The sequence below is a fragment of the Pteropus alecto genome, unplaced genomic scaffold (assembly GCF_000325575.1).
Source record: "Pteropus alecto unplaced genomic scaffold, ASM32557v1 scaffold164, whole genome shotgun sequence".
NCBI lineage: Eukaryota > Metazoa > Chordata > Mammalia > Chiroptera > Pteropodidae > Pteropus > Pteropus alecto.
The window spans coordinates 17069285-17075605 of record NW_006439568.1 but is presented as its reverse complement, the minus strand read 5'-3'; the positions used below and the strand labels follow the sequence as shown (position 1 = coordinate 17075605).

Genomic DNA, 6321 nt, shown 5'->3' with positions numbered 1-6321 from the left:
CACCTCGAAACTATTCTAAGGAATTGTTTCCTAAATTTTAGTATGCATTGGAGAATCTTATAAAGACACAGAGACTGACTCGGTAGTCTGGGGTGGGGCCCACAATTTTTCACTTGTTACAAGATTTCAGGTGATGCTGATGCTGCTGGTCCGTGAATAACCAAGGCTAAAGAGGCTGAAGGCTTTCTTCACTTGGCAACATATATAACATATTTTTAAATATTTAGATCCAAGTTATCATGGACCAAGAATTTATCACTAATACTTGCATTCCTTTCTTTAAAGAAGCTTAACTGCTAGCCTTTGATACTTATGGTACAAGAAGCTTTCAGAATAAGGAAAAAAATAGAAATATGGATATTATCTCACAGACACATACATATAGTTTTGATACTATAAAATATAAAAAATACCATGTGGTTTAATAGATAAAATTATTTTGTCAAGATGGAAGGATTTGAGACATATTAGCAGTTTCTGAATTTGATTAGTCAAGAGTGCAAGCTGTGATAGTATAATGCAGTTTAGTGCACAGCAGTAGAAATAATAGGTTCTGACAAAAAATAAATATGTTATAATTTAGCAATTTACTGGCTATTTTAGCTCTGCTGTTCACCACTTGTGTTGATAAAGTTTGTCGGTCAGTTTTTCAGCTATTCAATGGTTTTTTAAAAAAAGCACTTTCTTCAGAGTTTTTGTGAGTTTTAAATAAGATTTAAAAAATAAAAGTTTAAATAAACATCTTAGTACTTTATCTGGCTAGTGAGTCTTTAACAAATATTTGCTATTTTATTAAAGAAACAGAATGGAAAAGGGGAGAAGTTAATGGGGAAATAATAGCTAATCCATAACCAAGTAGTCTTGGCTTGGAGAAAATACATTATGATAAGTTCTTAATATCTACATTTATTTATTGTGTCCTGGAAGCAAAAACGAGGTTTCTGGATCGGACGTGTTATCACCCACAGCAATAATCGCGCTTTCCTCAGTCCCTTCACGACAGCGTGATGAAGGGAGATGTCAGCTCTACCTACAGGGGTTTGTACTGCGGGAACCCTGAAATTATAAATCTGGACATTTATGTAGGAGCTGGAAGAGGGAGAAGAATCCTTTTTCCCTTGTATAAATGAATCCCCTCAGAAAGGTTCCTGAGTTTTTTAGTCCTTTGTAAAATAAACAAAATAGCTCAGGCATTTCACCTCCTTGGAAGTATAAATACGGAGCTCTAGGGAGATAAATCTCGATCTCTCCAGAGCTCTCTATCTAATCATTCTTTAACTCAGGAACCGATTTCCTGTGTCAGTGCCAAGGGCCTTACGATGGCACCTCCACAACTCTTCTGCCTGTGACTCCTGAACTTCCAGCAGATTTCATACAAATCATGAAATTCCGGCTGTGATCGGATTTCCTGTAGAAACTGATGGAAGGACTAAGTTCCTTGTCCCGGTTGAACTGAGCAGAAATGGGGAGATTATACACAGGACATATATGACAGAGTGACCCTCAGTTAACATCAGGGTCAGATACATTATTGTTAATAGTGGAAAGACAGGACTTGAAAATAAGATGATTTTTAAATGGTTCCCACATTTCCCCCTAACCCAATGTGGGTCCTGGCCCTCGCTCATCCATCCTCCCGGGTTTCTAATTCCCACCTCTGAAACATTAGGGAATTTGACATCCTCATGATCATGAAGATTCCTTTGAGCCTCTCATATTCGATTTGTAATATTTTTAATTGGGGTGCATTTTATTAGTGTCCTAGTCAAATGAAATTATTCTCAGATTTGATTTTTGGCACAACACCTCTCTAAACATAGCTCAAAATAACATCTGTTTCTAAAAACATGTTCAATTACTTGTACAATTTCCTTTCTGCCACTGTTAGTCTTCTTTCATTAAATTTTATTGTTCCAAAACTGAGCTAGGTTCTTTTTTCCCCAAAAGAACAAGTTTCAGGTTGTACCTGCTTGTTTCCTGTTCATAATTTGAACCATTCTAAAGGATTTGTCTTTTTTGTGGTCTCCTAAACTTTTTGTCTGATGCAGTGATGTTGCTGCATTAAAACAAACAACCTTGGTAATAATTAAATCCCCTTTTAGAAAGGAAATTTTTTCAGTGGCTACATCCTTTGCTTTGGTTTTATGACCCCACATCGTTCTGACAAACCGAACAATGGTGAATAGCATAAAAATAGGTGTTTTGAGTGTGGCAAGACGACGTTAAAGTTAAGCATGCAAAAACGCCTGTGGAGCTCGATTCTTCAAAGTGGGAAAGTGGAAGGAGAAAAGGACCCACAGGAGCACATGTGTGTGTCGGACGCTATGCATTATCGTTTTATTTAATCATTATAAAAATCTTGTGATAGGTTTTTCTAGTCATCATATTACATATGTGGTTCAGAGATATCCATGGCTTTCACAGGGTCATCACCCAGATTGTAAGATATAAAACAGGAGTTGAAATTCACATTTGACTCCAAAACCTGTCTTTCCATTAAATTTCACTTTCTCCAAGGTGTATGTTTTACTCTTCTGTAGCAACTTAGTTGTTTATCAGGTGAAGTAATGGCTGTAAAGTGCTATACAGTTATGACTTATTGTCACTATATCGATAAAACAGGATAAGTCATTTAGGTTCTTAAGGAACAATAACAAATAATTGAATGCACAATTATTCCCTCAGTCTTGCTCATGTAATTTTACTTCTCACATGTGTAGTTGAAATAGCATTTTATAATTAATGGATTGTTCCCACTGAAGCACTATACATGCCCTTTTCATATTTCTCAGTGAAAGCAGAGTATTGTCAATGTTTGAAAATTTATGTATAATGTAGCTTTGGGGTTATAGGGAGGAAGGGAGGAAGGGGGATGATGGAGGAGAGAGAGAATTAGTAAAAACTAAGCAGGACTTCTAAAATTTGCTTTATTCATGCTCTAGTAAATTATGAACTGATAAAATTTCAGTAATATTTTTGACAAGAACAAAACTAAGTTCATTAAACATATTGCTAAAAAATGGTAAATTAATTTGAAAAGTCGTGAGGTAGGATATGATATCATAATAATAACTCATGTCAAACAAACCACTTTTTAAAAAGAACTATAAGAAAATAATAACTGCAAAAAAAAAAAAGAGGGAGTCTAAGACAATCCTGCCCTACAGTTTATTCTATGCTTTTAAAATAATGCCTATTTCATTTTTGTAAACTGTGATAATGTCTTTACCATGTCATTTTTAAGACTGCAATGCCACAATCAACTTTTATTTGCATTGTGGTAGACTTTTGAAATGATTTCCTTTACTTTTGCATTACTGTCCTCAATTAGGAGGGTCTCAGTAAGAGGCAGTGTAGAAGACATTAAAAGCCTTGGCCGTAGAGCCAAATATAGCCTGCTTTAATTCTGGGTACTGCCACTTACAATGTGATATTGGTATTGTGAAGGTTGCTTAATTTCTCTGAACCTCAGTTTCCACATCTGTAAAAAGAAGATATTGTCTACATCTCTGTGCTATTCTAAGGACTAAATGTAGATAATATATTTTTTTAATTAGGATATCCTTTGAAATATAAATGATGAACAAATACCCATTAATAATAGTTTATGAGTATAATAATTCATGTTTTTAAAACGGAAGTGTGTCAGACACATAGTAAGTGGTAGATAAATAAAAGTGAATAACTATTATGTTAATGTGATACAAATTTGTATAATGATTCTCCTGGGATATGACACAAATCATTTATTTCCACTCTTTGTGTCTCTGTCAGCAAGCGTAAATCATGCTAAGGCCCGCCTTAGTTTTCCTTAAGAAATACAAGTTCTTTTCATCATTATGCTTTCACTGGTCCCAGTCAAGGGAGGTATAATGGTGACGAAGTGAAGAAAACAGGATTCACTCATTGTTGCCCGTGCATGCACACTGCATGATTCAAGAGGTTCAGTGAAGCAATATCTACCCCAAAATACTCTCTTTGGTTTGATCCCAAAGCCTTTCTATGAAAAGCACCCATAAATCATAAAACAAAAACAGGACTTTTTTTTTTTTCCCCAGAGAATCACTGATCCACCTGTGGGGGGGAGGGGGGAAGACTACTTCTGATTCTTTCTTACCAGCCTTTTGGCAAATTTTAGTTTGGCAGATTGGTAGTTGATACCTTAGAAGCACAGATGAGTTCCCTGAGGTGTGGTGAGCTATAGAAATAGTTCATTTTCAGTGAGAGTTATAGAAGCAAGGCAAGGATTAACACTGAGTGCTTGAAATACAGGCCAATCCATGAGGCATCTCCGGGAGTGAATGGAGATCTCAAAGGTGGTGGAGAAGAAACATATGAGTTAGGAATAAGATACTAACATTTTATCTAGGCCTAAAGCTTATTGTTTGTGTTTGCACTTGGCTCTTACATATATCATTCTGGTTTATCTTAATATATCCTGTCAGTTATGCATTTTTATCTTTTAACAAATGACCAAAGGGCTCAGACAGGTTAAGTAGCTTGCCTGAGCTAGTAACCAATAGACCGAGGATTTGAGTCTGTCTTCTACACAAAAGAGGCCTGTTTGTTCTGTATCACTGCCTTCAATAGATAAAGCATTTCTCTCTTTCATGAACAGCAAAATTATTGCACCATTCTAATGAGTATTCAGGTGATCCTCCCTAGCCCTTTAGAGATAACTCTTTAGCTTTAGAGAGACTGTTTAGCAGCTAGAGTTATACTTGGAAATTACTATGAATATTACCCAACCTGAAATCCTAAAATAAAATAAGTTCACAAGGAAATAAAACAAAAACACAGTAAGTAGCCTAAAACAAACATTTATTAAACTGGTGGTACACCTGATTGAGGAAAATATATTCTCTTTCTTGCTTCCCAAGACAGGTTTTTCTTAATCTTCATAAAGCAACTCTAAAGTATTTTAGAGGCAAAACTTTCTCAGCATGAAATTCATGTTAAGAACTTTAAAAGCTCATAAGAAATACTTATTTTTCTTCTCAATCTATATTTCTGCCAAATTTTATTGAAAAAAAATGATATATATTCATATTCATGTATATACAATTATAAAATTATTTTGCCAGTAAATTTCCAGTGTATATTAGGCTTCTTTTATTTTCAAATTTCCATTCACTACAATAAAACTGTAATAGAATTACTGCATGTAAATAGATTCAGTTTAAATAAGTGTTTCAAATATATTAGCAATAACCAGAAAGTAATAGCGCTGCAAGCACCTAAATTTCACGTTGGCTTGAGTGTTAGGGTCATGGAAAAAAAATGTAATGAAACTGTGTGTAACTTAGTTCTGGTATCTCAGAAAATTCTTACTTTTTTTTTTTTTTTTTAGCAAACCTTCGCCAATTTCTGGTTTGTTCTCTTATTTCGTAAATGAGTATAGTTTGTGTTGACAATCCCCCCCAAAGGGTCGAGGGTATGCTAAATTCCTTTTTTTGCCTGTAATTGACTTCACATGTGCTTGACAAGTCTTTTAGCTTGAGACTTGTGAGTCTTACGTCACATTTATATGGGGTCCCATTTCTATGACTTTTTTTTTATGGTAAAAGGCTACATCTACAGAAATTGACAACTTCTTTCTGCACCGTAAGCATAAGGAAGGGGCTTCCTACCTGTCATCGCTTCTTGGTGACATCCTCGTGGCTGGCTCCAAATACAGGCACTGGTGGATTCTATAGAACATAAGGAAAGAGGAAGGAGGCTACTAAATGAACATGATACTCTTCATTCGCAGAATTTCATAAAAGGCTTATTGATCAAGTATTATACTTTGAAAGTAATTCAATTTAATTAGTTTAAGCTATGCGTGGTCATTCGCTTGTTTTTAAACATTTTTTAAACATCTCCACCTGAGATGCAATTGATTTATTTTTGTTCCAGATTTTTTGTCGATGGACTGTTTCATTTTTGCGTACCCAAATATGGGGGTGAGAGGTTGGTTAATGATTCCCATGAGTGGAGATATTGAGCATTATATACACATGAAACAAAAGAGAAGACAAAAAAAAAAAAGAACTACGTAGAATCGTGTTTTTCTTAGTCACAAATGGCTTCTTTAAAAATTTATGAAAAGCTACTGCCATCCTTTGGTGAGTTGATTTCTTCAGACATAAGTAGGTAAATTTCTCCCTGAAATTCATTGAAAATCTGACACTGTATGTTAGCTAAGTTTTGCTTAGGAAATCAGAAACCACTGTAGGCATTTAAGCAAGAAAGGACTTTTACGAGGAATTATATGCTTACAAAGCTATGGAAAAAACAAGTGGAGGTCGGAGAACTATTACTGGTTTTGAAAAATCCCGG

General features: G+C 35.0%; 1 protein-coding gene and 1 long non-coding RNA gene across 4 annotated transcripts in view; one reads left to right on the top strand and one right to left on the bottom strand.

Moving 5' to 3' along the window:
- Nucleotides 1–6321, top strand: part of OXR1 (oxidation resistance 1) — a 304617-nt gene that overhangs the window by 138972 nt on the left and 159324 nt on the right. The window lies entirely within an intron of this gene.
- Nucleotides 1–6321, bottom strand: part of LOC112483555 — a 14604-nt gene that overhangs the window by 4031 nt on the left and 4252 nt on the right. The window contains exon 2 of the long non-coding RNA XR_003047658.1: nt 5631–5690. This is a non-coding gene — a long non-coding RNA (uncharacterized LOC112483555). The remainder of the gene's footprint in view (nt 1–5630; nt 5691–6321) is intronic.